Raw genomic sequence first — 14,709 nt, forward strand, 5'->3', positions numbered from 1 at the left:
ACTCCAGGGTTCCCCAATAGGCGGCCCGCGGGCCATTTGCGGCCCACACAAACCCCAGTAATAATGGTAGTATAAGAGCAGCAACAACACTAGTGTATCGTCGTTGTCGGCTCGATATCTCGTATCTCCAAGTTTGTACGTTCTTTCGCAAATCATACAAGGCCGTCGCACAAAAGTAGTGAAAACAGCAGATCTACAAGCACACAACGCCTCGTGTGTAGTGAAAATTATTTCACTAGTTTAAATAATTTTAAAAATTATAAATCCAAAACGAACGGTTTTGGACATACAAGATTTTCACCCGACTACGACGATATCTGAACTGTCACTGTAGTAGCGGGAACGCCGCCGTCGCCCCCTGCAATGTTGTGGCCCTCGGCTTGGTACATAATTTGGCCCTTGGGGAAAACTAATTGGGGAACCCTGCTTTACTCCATCGTGTTAATGGCTGTCCGAGACGCCAGGTACAGGTTCAACATGGTGGACGTGGGGGCCTACGGAAGAGAGTCGGACGGGTTAGTTTTCTCTCAGTCTGACTTTGGGTCAGGTCTGCTGTACGGGAAACTAGACCTTCCTGGATTGGTAGCATTGCCCGGTAAAACAAGACCGGTACCCCACGTCTTCATAGGAGATGCTGCCTTCCCACTACACCAGAACTGGATGCGTCCCTTCCCAGGTATGTCCGTAGTCCATACCTAATGTAGCTGGAAAAATGTACAATTAAATCAATGTATTTAAAATCAAAAGTTGCTTCTAACAGTAACACACTATAATGTGCATTGTGCATATTACGGTAACTACTTTTTTGAAACATGTCTCCGATATCAATATTACGTCTGAATGGTCAGAACACATAATACAGTTGGGCGCATTATGTTTGAATACCCTGGCCTGCGGATGAGTGCAAACTGTCCTAGAGTATTCTGATATCATGCTGCAGCTGCACTGATCTTGCCATCAATTTGAACAAGTTCCCTATGCTGCTGTAGCTCACACCCTTTCACAAAATGCCAGCAGGGATGGTGTACTTTTTAGGCCTTGATTAAAGTGTAAAGTGACTGAGTACATTTACTCAAGTACTGTACTTCAATCCTTGTTTTTCTTTTTTTTTAACTTTTACTTTTCTGGAGTATTTCCAATTTCCAGTACATTCCTCAGAAGCATATAGTGTACTTTTACTCCACTACAATATTTGAAAACATAGTTACTTTGTAGATTTTGATTGTTTGGCCTAACTCATTCTGTGCCAGATGCCAAAATGGCTCCAATGTAGCTGTGCCGAGATTTTGTATGTTTTTCTTTACTATGCAATGAAAAAAAAATGATTTTTTTTTTTATAATTTTTTTCCCCACAGAAACAGACACAGTTGTTGTGATTCAGTGGCAAAAAGAATTTTGTCAATCGGACAAATGGTTCCAGAGATAGAGCTGTTTGAATGAAAAAAAGTGTCCATCCACTAGAATGGACACACATGAACACACATTTTCTCAATCAGCTAAACGAGGGAGCGAACACACAAACAGAGAAAAGCATCTCTCTGATCTCAGGTCATTTTGACATCTTTAAAAAAAAAAAAAAAAAAAAAACGATTTTTTTTTTTTCTATGTAAAAAACACAAAAACCGTCATAAGCCGTCATTGGCACACAGGGCTATTGGAAAAAAACCGTCATAAGCAGTCATTGGCACAGAATGAGTTAAAAACATACATTACAACCTCCAGCACATGGGTAACTGGTCCAATATACATCACTGGCCAGATAGCCAAACATTCCCCCGACCTCACCCATGTCGCCCTGAGGCGTCTTACTAGTATTAATAGATTTCATTGGTTGAATATTTACACAATACCACAGAAGGTGATTTTCTGATCACTGCTAGTGTAAAATAGATATAAATGATTATATTATAAAACATACATGAATCCACTTTAGCCCTATTTTATACCTAGGCTATTTGAAAATAGCTGATCTACAGTACAAGCTCACAATGTGTCGCGATGCGACGCGTTGTGAGCTTGTAGATCAAATGTATTTTCAAACGTCTACTTTTACTTTTGGCACTTTAATACTTTTACTCAAGTACATTTTGAATTGGTCACATATGTACTGGGTCAGATATGTACTGGTTCAGAAGTTTTCCGGTCATTGCGTCCTCACCGGATGTAATAAATCTGCTCAAATTCACACACAAACTAGTGAGAAGTAAAATCAGATACATATATTGCAGTAATTGATTGGCCATGTTTATTTTCATTCATTACATGACTTCTCATGGTCATAGATGTTGTTGGAGCCAAAATACAATTGTTTATTTTGTTTATTATTTTCATTCATCACAGAGGTGTGGTACTATCTGTCACCATGGCAACTGCCATAGGGGGGTGGGTACTACCACAAGGGGTGGGTACATTTATACTTGGCAATGGCCGTGGCAACTCAGGTGTGCAAAGGGGAAAACGCCAAACAGTTTTAGACCGTGTCGTGTGTCGCCACGCAGGGTTTTGGTTGGCTTTCAATGCTTTTTGGATCACTGTATGTCTTAAAGTATATGCAAAATAAATGGATTGACATATCCAAACTAAGACAACTTTCTGGACATTGAATTTCATCACGCACGCGTCTTACTGAAGCAACCCGGTGCCCCTCACTGTAGGTCTACGGCTAAAGGCTCTACAGATGTCATACATCATGTGTCAGTTCAGCTGGAAAACATTTGTATGAACTCACAAGAGTTTAAGATTTTCCTATAAACCAAACCCTGTGCCAAAAAAAAAAAGGAAAAAATACAATTAAAGGTTTTCTTGCTTGTGTGAATCCTCGTGTATTTTCAAATTTGCAGTTCGACTGAAGCATTGGCCACACACTGTGCAACTAAAGGGTTTGTCCCCCGTATGAGTCCTCATGTGATTGGTCAGTGTACCCCGGTGACGAAAGCTTTGCCCACAGAGTGTACAACTAAACGGTTTCTCGCCAGTATGAGTCATCATGTGTGTTTTCAGATTTTCAGTTCGATTGAAGGTTTTGCTGCAAACTGTACAACAAAACGGTCTCTCCCCTGTATGAGTGCTCATGTGTGTTTTAAGCTTAATCTTTTGAGCAAAGCCTTTGTCACAAATAGTGCAACTGAAGGGTCTCTCATTTGTGTGAATCCTCATATGCGTTTTCAGATTTTGATTGAGGGTAAAGCTTTTGCTACAGACTGCACAGCTAAAGGGTTTGTCGCCCGAGTGAATCCTCATGTGTATTTTGAGATTGTCTGTCCGATTGAAGCTTTTGCCACAAACTGTACAACCTAATCTTTGTCCTTCTACGTTCTGTGTCTTCGGTGATTGCAGCGTGTGTGAAGCTGACTGCTCTTCACCGTCCACGGTGTCAGACTCACAAACATGTAAATCCAGGAGCTGCTCATCTGTGGTTGGTTGAGGAGTTCCACGGTCCTCTGCATCAGATGCTGTTTTCATGCGTAGGGTTGAGGTGCTGGCTGCAGGCTCAGGCTCTGTAAAACCTACAGGATTTTCACCTGCGTGTTTCTCCCGTTGGTGCTTTTTCAGCTGTGCGTTCCGAGTGAAGCCTTTGAAACAAATCGCGCAACGGAATTGCTTCTCGTTCCTGTGGATTCCCATGTGCGTTTTGAGGTTTTGTTTGAGCGTGAAGCTTTTGCTGCAAACCGTACAACCGAAGGGTCTCTCCCCCGTGTGGATCCTCATGTGCGTTTTCAGATTGTCCGTTCGATTGAAGCTTTTGCCGCAGACATTACAAGAGCAGAGCTTCAAACTACGACTCCTCGCGGAGTGGGTCTCTTTTGGCGAGTCCGCGTCCCGAGAGAGCTCGTCGCTCTGTCCTTCCTGGCGTTGTGTCTGCAGTGACGTCACAGTGTTTACCCTGGTCTCCTCCCACTCATCACTGTCTTCCGTGTCAGAGTCGGAACTCTGCTCATCTCTGGTTGGTTGAGATGTTCCACAGTCCTCTGTCTCCATGTGGTGAGTTGAGGTGCTGCCTGCAGGCCCCGTGTCTCTGCTTTCATCATCGTCATCATCCTTACTCTTCACCGGTAGTAATGTCATTGTCATTGTTGAGTCGTCAGCCTCCTCTGGTCGGTGAAGAAGCTCCATCTTTGTCTCTTTACTGTGTGGAGGCTCTGGATTCTCCTGGACCAGACTGGAGCTCCTCTCCTCATGCTCAGGAGAAATGTCCTCTTTGCAGGCAGGCAGGTGCAGGAATTCTGGACAAAAAGATAAAAAAACAGGGTCAACCGTTAAGTATTTCAGCTGTAACTAAATGTTTTGTAGTTATTGTGGTATTTATTACTAGTACAGACACATTTTTAACTCTGCGGTACCGACAGTGTCTCTGGCTAAAAATAAATGGTAAATGGTGCATTTGTATAACGCCTTTATCCAAGGCTAAAGTGCATTACATTCACCCATTCACACACATGGGTGTTCATGTGTTCAAAAATGCGCTATTTTTGCGATTTAAAAAAAAGGAAAATACATCCGTTTTTCGCCATAATAAAGTGCCATATTTACACATTACAAACAATAAAACTAGGAGAAACAAGAATACAAATGTTTTCTAAAAGAAATGTGTTTTTGCAAAGAAACGTGGGATTGAAATGATCAATCTGTAATGTGATGCGCTTTCGCCAGGCACGTGCGCACATACAGCAAAGGGGGCTGGAGCCCTTAACTTTTATCAACAGAATTGTCCACCAAAAGGCCCTTCAGCCCATGACTCTCTAAAATTCTGTGCACTCCCTGGCTCTCGCCTAAAAACAGCAGCAACGAGATGCTCGCATGTAGAGCAATAACTTTCAATCGTATGACTTTTGGAGTGGTTGAATCGGCTAAACGTGATGTCCATTTCATTCATTTTCTTCTCTCTCGACCGTGTTTTGTGTGTGCTGATGCAGCGATCATTGAATTTGCGACTCTGAGCTGTGTTATTTTCGCATATCCTAGGCTACTCTCTGTAACCAAGACGACTTTAGCGTTCCTCACGTCGTCAACATGTAACATTAGAAAGTTGTGTTTTAAGCTCTTCTTAACGGGATTCAATGTGACGGGGGTCTGTTTTGTAAAATCCAATCGACGACGGAGCATTTGTTGAACAAGTCAAGTCAGCGTGTACGACTCCAAAATCAAGCAGCGTCGCAGACTCGCAGTTGCGTGAATGCTGCGTGGATGTTACACAGATATTGGTGTCCCAGAAATGTGTGACCACAGCGCGTATAGTTGCATGGTTGATGACTTGATGACTTGATGTTGCGTAGATATTGGTGTACGGGGCTTTTGGTGTGACACATGGGTTGATTTCCTTTTTCTTTTCTTTTTTATCGGTCAAAATTGACCGTTAGTGCTTACCAATTTCTTATCGGTTTACCGGTAACGGTTAACCGTTGGCCATCCCTAGTTAGGGGTTCAGAGTCTTGCTCAAGGACTCTTCGGCATGTGGACAGGAGCCGGGATTTTAACCGCCAACCCACGGATCATTAGCCAACCTGCTCTACCTCCTGAGCCACAGCCTGTTACATCCAGCAACATGAAGATGCAACATGTTGTTGGTCTCATACTAGGGCATTCACCAAATATTTGAATATTTTAATATCAAAGTCACTATTCGATTCGAATATTTTAATATCAAAGTCACTATTCGACGTTGTTCACGTCGAATATTTGCTTATTTTTATTTTTCTATTGTTTTCTCTTTAAAAAATATATAGTTTATAAAGCTTGGCTAGATAGGAAGTCATAAGAATGAGTTGTCAATGCCCCTGGTGGATGAATTTGTTTATGCTCTATACCAGGGGTTCTCAAACGATTTTTAGGCCTTGACCCCCAAAATAAACATATTTGAACTGGGGACCCTCACCCTGACAAGCACTTGGAATTGTAGGTATTACATTTAATGTGACTCGGTTCCGCAGATAAATATTGTGAAAATAGCAGATCTACATGCGCACAACGCCTCGCAACGCGAGGCGTTGTGAGCATGTAGATCTGCTATTTTCATTTCACAATGTTCGCCTCTTGCTGACTTAATATTTGACAGTTTGGCCAGTCCTGTCGAATATTTGACTATTCAAATACTTTGAGGTTGAATAATTCGAATACTAAAAATCACTATTCGTGAATGCCCTGTCTCATACACCGCAACATTTTATCATCCTCCGCAACGGGAGTGTTTCGCTCTTACTACGTGTCATCTTTTCGACACCCAACTCTAACCCTTACCCTAAACCTAACCTCCGTGGGTCGAGTGGCTAACCCTCCCGACGCTCCTTTGTCGAAATGGCGGTCGTTCGAAAGAGCGAGATTTCCCTCTCCGCAACACATGGTCTCATACACCGCAACATTTTAATGCTTTTTGCGGTAGAGAACCTATATTGCGGGAATTATAATTGACATATTATTTGTTGTGGCTATGATTATTCTTTGTTTCCCAGGTATATAGGCCTAATGCAAGATAATACACTCTTGAACCCTATTAATCCAGGTATAAATCCACAAGCCAAGCTCACAACAATGTAGATTGGCTTTTTTGTTTCTATTTACATCTATTTACATCGTTTAAGATACAGCTAAATGTATCTTAAAGATGACATTTTTAATTCATCACATTGCTGAACCACCTACTCCCAAGTGTTTCTTGTCAGCAAGCAAAGACAGACAGAAGTCCAGGTCTCCTGAGCACTGGGAAGTTGGAGATTCTAGAGACTTCATCAGATGGCCTGGCTGAAGACCTTTTACTTGTGTGGCACCTACTGTAGGTAGAATAGCTTCCAACATCACAGTTGCCGAATTCTCCTCCAGATGCAGAAGCTGGTTTACCTGGCTTTTCAGCATTCTGTGTAAACTTTCACCCACAGGCTAGCATTATTGGCTACCTTCCACTCATCCCAGCATGAGTGGAAGGTACATGAAGCATTGATGGCAGGTGTATTTGTTGGCTGACGAGCAGATGGCAGCCACAACAGTAGTGTTTCTTTTGACTTGCTACTGGAACAGACATATAATGCTGATGCCAAGGAAGCAAGCGGTCTGGATGGCATTACACTCAGCCCTGTCTCTGCAGAGCTCAAGTCTATGCTCCACCTCCACCCCTCCAACCCACACCATGTCAGCAGTGGACACTAACCCATCTTCAGTGACCACATCATCCTTGCTCAACATATCTACAGGACAGTGTGCTGTACAGTATGTCTGTAATACTGTCTTGTACTGATTTATTTCAGTGCCAGAACAGGTCGGAAACGGAGTGCCAGAATTGTGAGAATGTTTCAAAAGAAACAAGCTTTATGGGATGATGACTCTGATTAAGCAAGGGTCATTCATCACCATGCTGGCTTTTGGTGGAGATTTATGTCAAAATATATATTTTTTGCCACGGACATACTAAATGAGTGGACAATAATATATACCAGAAACACATAGAAGAGCAAGCCCTGAGTTACCATAACATGTGTGTAACTCTGAGAACCATTTGGTTCCATTTGTACAATCTCAGAGTTAAGGGCGTACTAGTACTGGTTGGACTCCTAATATGCCAAAATGTCACAATGTCCATAGATATTCTGAAGAAAACCTGTTGACTTCGAATTCAGTAATTGGGTCATATGATCAAAAACAAGACATTACAAGATATAAAATCAGCCACTGACACATTTTGTCCGTAGTACAGACATATTGATGACCCCTGGATGAAAGTGATAGGGATGAGTAATATATGCACAATGTCAGCATGTAAAATTAGCTAAATACTCGTTTTGTTTCAAGATTTGCTTTTATCACATTTAAATGCAATACATACACGTGGGAGGAGAAAGCTTAACATTTGCTGTATTTTGTCACAGCACAGCCTTACGTTTACTTATGCTCAGGGCCGGTTTCTGCTATAAGCAATATAAGCGGTTGCTTAGGGCCACAAACACTAGGGGGGCCACATCAGAGGATGGTTGTGCTGGGAGTGTTAGGTATAACTGTGCTAACATGCAGTTTTCTAAGCATTTTGGGGAATTTTACCCCCCTAAAGATTTTTGGCTCTGGATATACAGTATGGATAGGTTTGTGCACCTGCCCTGGATGAATTATTTCTGCTTTTATGTAGATAAGGAGTCTTCAATGTTTTTCCCGGCCAAGGACCCCTTAGCTGATAGAGAGATGAAGCAGGGACCCCATACTGTATATTCGTTTTTCCTGGAATGCTTTCCATTCTGTCATACAGAAACGTGAATGGTGCTTGCATTGTAGCCTTGCATAGAACCTTAACATTCTGTGCAGCTCACAACCCAGACATCATCATTGAAATTGTCAGCCAGCTCTGTGCTGTTAATTTGGAGAACTAAAAACTCCTGACTAGATACACAACTTTAATTCAGAGAAGTAAAAACTCCTGACTAGATACAAAACTTTAATTTGGAGAAGTAAAAACTCCTGACTAGATACAAAACTTTAATTTGGAGAAGTAAAAACTCCTGACTAAACACATAACTTAAAAATGTGTGACAATATAAAATCCATCAAGCCTCAGAATGGTGAAGTAGAGCAGTGTGTTCTTCACAGCTTCTTCACAGCTTTCATGACATCTGACAATTCAGCACTAATTTATTTGGCAGCGACTGACTTCCTAGTCCCTGTGTAGCATGCAGTTTAACCTGTGACCTGTGTAGCATGCATTGCCTCCATTGGGTGCTGGTGCACATAAAGGGTATATAATGGATTCCCATTAGCTGAAGTTGGAGCAACAGCTAATCTTCCTGGGGTCCATTGAAGAAACATTATGTACAAATATCCTATAAAAACATGTAAATACAAAATTACAATACATAATAAAAAAATCAATGACAGTCTTGTTGAACCACAGTTGCTCTCCACCCTGCAATACGATGTCTGTAGGTTAGGTTGCTTTGTTTTCTCATCCTGATAAGTCTGAAAACGTTTTAGTTGAGCATGGCAGTCTCCACGTTTCTTGTTAAAACCACAGGGCATGAAAATATAAAATTAAGTTTTCAGTAGGCTACTCGCAACACTTAAAAACACGCAGCAGAAGAAGGAAATGTTAAAGTTTCTCAGACATATTTGGGTGTGAAGTGTGGTTTACATAGGATATTATGCAAGTAACACTCAAAAGTGTGAACTTGCTACTCTAGGTTCGTTTGACATTCTTTTTAACAGATTAAACTATCAAAATGATTGGATCACTATCATTCATTTTCAGATTTCATTATGATTTTTATTCAGCCGCGGCCAAGAGGTGTCCCTGATTTTCATCTCCGGGAGTTCCGGCAAGAACTTCAAGCCACTTTCACCCCTGGTTTTGGGGGGCCACCAAAATATATCTAGCTTAGGGCCACCAGAATCCTAGAACCGGCCCTGCTTATGCTGCCAACATTTGTATGCGTTTTTGTTTTGGTTGGGGGGTGTCTTGATGTAGCCTACAAATGACAAATGTTGGGACACTCTGTGGTACTTAAATACATATTTTATACCTGACATGACCTTTTGTGCATTTATTATAGTCTTGTCCATTTTGGGAATTTTTCTAATTTAGGGGGGTGTGATAGCAGTTTGATTGATTTCCATCCATTTCTGGCCAAGGTACCTTTCATTACACAGTTGGCTGTGAGATGTGTGATATGCCAATCACATATATTGAGGCGTTTTCTTCAACAAATTTGCTATATTTCACGATCTAAATTCACATATGAGAATACTAAGGCACCAATACTTGTTTCAGATGTTAAGTAGATGTATTTATGACATTTGAGAAAGATTTTGTGTTGCCAAAATTAATATAGTACATTTTACAAGCAAAAACAGCAGCACAAGATTTTAATTTTTTTGTTATTCACTTTTATATACAATTCTGGTTGGTGACAAAAGTCGTGCAGGTTTCGTGCGGAGAACTTTTAACCCAAAGTCCACAAGGGTATTGTCTATGCAAAAATGCATTGAATGAGTAGTGCCCAGACGTGGGAACGAAATTCATTTTCTAAGCACTTTTCCTTATACCGCCTATAAGGTTTAAATGGTTCATGAAAATACTGAGGAGTCCTGGATGCTTTTGTTGTCCCTATTGTCCACAGGCCCTGGCTGGTCAATATGAGGTGGACACCATGAATCAGGCAGGGAAAACACTCTTGTATGATGAAGTGGGGCGTTTGTTTGCGAAAAAAACATAAAAGTTGAAAGAGCGAATTTCATTAGTAAGGTTTAAAATTCTCTGCCAATATATCGGTCAAAAGATTAGAAGGTTTAAAATTCTCTGACAATATATCAGTCAAAAGATTCATCATTAAAGGGATATTTCACTGTCAAATGAAATAAACATGAAACATACATACTGTATATGCAATATATACAGTATACAGTATTTAATCAACGTGCAAAAAAAAATCTAATTTGTGAGGGTTAGTCTAATTTTATTTCAAGGTGAAATATCACTTTAGCTTTTTAGCGTTGGGATTTGGTGTAGATTGAAAAAGAACGCACCAAGCAATACGTCTACTCTAGAGGGTCTGAGTGGTTCAACTGAAGTGATATTATTGATGAATTACAAACATTATCAAAGTATCCTGCAGCTCTCCTGGACCTGCATCACAGCGTCCACTTTGAGAAACCATGTTAAAAGATAGATCTACAACAAGACATCAAAAAACTAGAAAGGACTCCGCTGGGGTTACAGAAGATTTTACATGAAAAAGGTTTACTCGAGGTTAGATAATAAAAAAAAAAAGAACAATAGTCTGGTTGCCTATAGCAACCTAACCTGATAAAGAACAATAGTCTGGTTGCCTATAACAACCTAGCCTCGGAAACCCAGGCTTCTTTTGGCGATCGGAAGAAGAAGAAAAAGGAGCCTGGGTGAACGCGTTATGATCACTGTTGTAGGAAGTGTAGAATTTCCCTATTACCAATCAGAGTGCAGAGAGCGCCGCACCGAATGTGTTGACGTCATGACGCAGCAGCGTTCTCTGCACTGAGCAGAGGAGCAGAGGGGGGTGGGGGGAGGAGAACACATGCTATTGGCCAGAGACTCGAGGATTCGCCGCGCCCGCCCATCTGCATACAGAAACTGTCCGCGTTAGCTTAGAGTGATAACAACCTAACCTGATAAAGAACAATAGTCTGGTTGCCTATAGCAACCTAACCTTACTCCGTATTGAGTTCCTCATCCAGCCTCCATTCGGAACCGCTCAGAGATTGGTGCTTCACCACACAGAGCCCAGTTCCAACCAATCAGCGGCAGCTATGGGCGGGATCTGAGCGAGACCGGGTGTTGCAGTTGCACTATTAGTTCTTTCACTATTCATATTTGCCTCTACCACCAGCTGCTGCAAGGCTCCTTTTTCAAACACACTTCACGTCACGTTCCCCCGCGCCCCGCCTCGGTCTCCATCGGGGGTCGCGCCGTGAAGTGCGTTTGAAAAAAAGAGGCTTGCGTTTAGTGTTTACTTTCCTGCCGGCACAGCTGCTATACGTCATGCAGACACGTCAATATGAGTGGTTGGAGTGCGCACGCCCAGGTTGTGATAGACAGACGGTCCCATCCAATCACCTGCCAAATAGCTTGAAAAAAGGGACGGCCTTCTTCAGCGGTTGGTCCTGAGCGGTTCCAGATGGAGTATGAGGAACTCAATACGCCACCATCTGGCGGAGTCAGGCAACCAGCCTAATAAATAAATACACAAATAAATCAATCTAGTGATGAGTAAACTCACTGGTGTCCAGGTGATCTTCAGGTTCCTGTTTAATAGAAACACTCCTGGTTGACTCTGGACCAATCGTCTTCACCGCTGCACTGGAACCTGGATAAAACAATTAAATAAGGTACATTGAAGCTATACACAATATATAGGATGTCACGTCATCGATAGTCTCGCGGGGCCAGACTGTTGACTCCCGTGATTTGCGAATGCTCCCGTTTATATGAGTTAAAGAGAAGGATCTCAGCGGAAATGAGCTTTGCCTTACCTTTTAGTTTCCCAGTGAACTGTACAGTCATGAAACTAGGGCTGTCACAATTATTACATAATCGTCTAATCGTGATTATTTGACATTATCGCAATTATTTTGTCATAATCGTCATAATCGTGAATGTTGAAAAATGTCAGAAATAGTGGAAATAGCAGATCGACACGTTGTGAGCTTGTAGATCGGCTATTTCCACTATCAATGTTATTTTTTAAGTAGTAAGTTGTCAAATATGTCAGTAATGTATTTGTATATTTAGGTTATGTGTCATATCTACCATATGCAACTTCAAAGCCTAAAAGCCAAACAGAAATGTAATTATCAACGACAAATACACAATTAAATCGTTAATCGCCAATTATTTGAGTGACAATTAATTGTCATGTAAAATGTCATATCGTGACAGCCCTACATGAAACTATACCTTTTCCTATGCAAAACCTCTAATAAACACTTCAATCAATCAATACAGTCTGGTGCAACGGAAGACTGACGATGAGTATCCGGCATGAGTATCTATATGACAGTAATCATTGCTATAGAGTGTTTGTTCAGTAACAATGTTAAATAGCTCTACTGTATATTGTGACAGTAATCATTGCTATAGAGTGTTTGTTCAGTAACAGTGTTAAATAGCTCTACTGTATATTGTGACAGTAATCATTGCTATAGAGTGTTTCTGTGTTTGTTCATATCAGTAACAGTATTAAACTAGAAGCAGTGCTCTTCTGAGCACAGGTGTCCACCAGGTCATGTAGGTTATTGTGGCCTCATGGTGGCGCTACAACATGGCACTCTTTTATGTGAAAAGAGTGCCATGTCTTCTTTGGCCTTTCATGGCGATCGGACACTACATGCATGATTTGAGGCATTTTGTGGCAAAAATTAGTTTAGCAAAAGTTGACCAACTGGTGGCGCTATAACAGGTCAATGTGAAAAGGGTGGCATTTGTTCCTTGACCTAGTGGGAATGTGCGTGCAGAATCTTTTGGAAATCACAAGCTGCATTCATGATTTGGGGCATTTTGTTCAAGATGGACCAATCCTGCAAAGTTTGGATTTGGAAGGCAATGTTAGCCAATTAGGATGGAATATGTAATATTGGACAGATCCCTCTTGATCACATGACTATATAGACTGTGTAGGCTACTGAATTGCGTGGTCTTTGGATAAAATCTGAATGAGGAATATCAAACAAATGTTTTACATAAGTCAGCCTCCTGGTGGCCCTATAAAAGGCTGATGTGAATAAGTCAGGGCAAAAGCTTTTCCTTGCCCTCTTAGGGAGTGCGCATACGTTTTAACTGAATTATAGGTAAAAACACTAATCTGGCTGTTATAGCGCCACCAACAGGCTGATGTGAAAGATTTGAAGTGGCATTTCTTCCTCTGCCTAGTGGGAATGTGCACAATTTCACCAAGATTGCACGCTGAGTTCATGATTTGAGGAATCTTGTTCAAAACGGAGTAATCCTGCAAACTTTGGAAGCCAATCTTAGCCAATCAGGATGGAATATGGGAAATCGGACAGATCCATGTTCATCACATGACTGTAGAGATACTGTCTACCGATTTGCATAATTTTTGGACAAAATCTGTAGGAGTATTGTCCAAAAATGTGTTTAGCAAGAATTCACCTCTTGGTGGCGCTAAAACAGGCCCATGTGAAAAATGCGGGGCAGAGGTTCTGAATTGCCATCCAGGGAGTGTGTGTGCTCAGTTTGTCAGCGACCGGGCCAACGGCGCCGGAGATTAGCTGGTAACAGACGGACGGACGCAAGGACGGGCAGGGTGCAAAACATAGTCTCCCCATGCCTTTCAGCCTGGCGGAGACCATACCTCTATAATGTGATAGTAACACACACACAGCTGCAGTGTGTAAGTGTGTGTGCATGTAACAAACACATACCTGCAGTGTGTAGCTGTGTGTCCACATTAAAAGCCATATCCAGCAGCTTTGACTGATGGTCCAACAGAGCTTCTAGTGTCTCTATCTCTCTCTGGAAGAGGTTGCACATCCACTCTGCAGCCGCACTGAGGCGCTCCAACACAAACACTCTGACAAGAGCACTTTGTTTCTCCAAAACACACAATATGTCCTCTCCCACCACTGACGTCATGTGTTGATTGATGGCCAGCCGTAAAGACTCCATTTGGACCATTTTACACCCTGAGGGAGGCATTGGAGAACTACACAACGTGAACTACTATAACAATAACAATAACAACACAGAGCTACACAACTCGAAGCTTCACACACACACACACGCTAAAAAACTACACGGACATACTTCCGGGTCAACGTGTCTCGCGCATGCGCAGTAAAGACCGAGGCGCTGTTCTTTTTTTATTGTATTACATGCAATACTTTTAACCTTAATATAGGCCTACACATATATTTTTGTAATTCAAATGTTTTTTTATCATGTACAGAACGTAGCTATTATATTTCATCAACAGCTGTATTAAAGTACATTTTTTACGTTGTTGTAACATATCACAAAGCTGTGGTGTCAGAAACATTCAGGTTGCCTCTGCTTTTATTCCACGGTCTCTGTCGCCCTCAAGTGGACAAAGTGAGCATCGCAAGAGAACAATATGATTATTGTGGACAGTTCAGTGATGTTGGAGTCTAGTAACAACACAACAGTGTTTATTACATCTGGTCTTTATGACTAAAGATGTCATAACATATTTGTTTGCAAAATAATAACATAACTTCATAAGTTGACCTTCT

Source organism: Nannobrachium achirus (genome assembly GCF_963921795.1).
Source record: "Nannobrachium achirus genome assembly, chromosome: 16".
Lineage (NCBI taxonomy): Eukaryota > Metazoa > Chordata > Actinopteri > Myctophiformes > Myctophidae > Nannobrachium > Nannobrachium achirus.